A 530-nucleotide genomic window follows, 5' to 3' on the forward strand; every position below is an offset into this window, starting at 1 on the left:
CCTTGCCTCAAAGGATTTCTTGATTTCAATGAAAATTGTTAAAAACACAAACATTTTGAAGTAGTCAAGAATTCAGCTTTGTTACCTATTGGATTTCCAGACTTTCGCAACATCAAATTCTACCAGGATGGCTCTAAGAAGATGCTGAGGGAGTTGTGACACTAATATAGGGTCAGAAAAACACACAAGGAAATCATATTACATCATGAGAGTATAAACATTCTTGAATAATTAAGAATATTATTCTATTAGAGTGAGTTAGCTATGTCAAATAAGATTGAAAATCTAGAAAGAAAAGGAACTGAGAAATGCGTAGCACTTACAAATGGTTGGAGTATTCCTCAAGTTTCAACCATTGTCGAAAAAAGAAAGAACCAAAGCACAACATGTAACCCATGTACCAAAAGTGATAGAACCAAAGAAATTGCCTCAAGATTTTAGGGTTTTGATTTGCTTGACACTTTGGTGAAATCAAATAGTAAAAAGATAGCAAGAAAAGAAGAAATCCCTACAAGAATTGAATTAGCTCT

This window comes from Lupinus angustifolius, unplaced genomic scaffold (assembly GCF_001865875.1).
Source record: "Lupinus angustifolius cultivar Tanjil unplaced genomic scaffold, LupAngTanjil_v1.0 Scaffold_714, whole genome shotgun sequence".
Classification (NCBI taxonomy): Eukaryota; Viridiplantae; Streptophyta; class Magnoliopsida; order Fabales; family Fabaceae; genus Lupinus; species Lupinus angustifolius.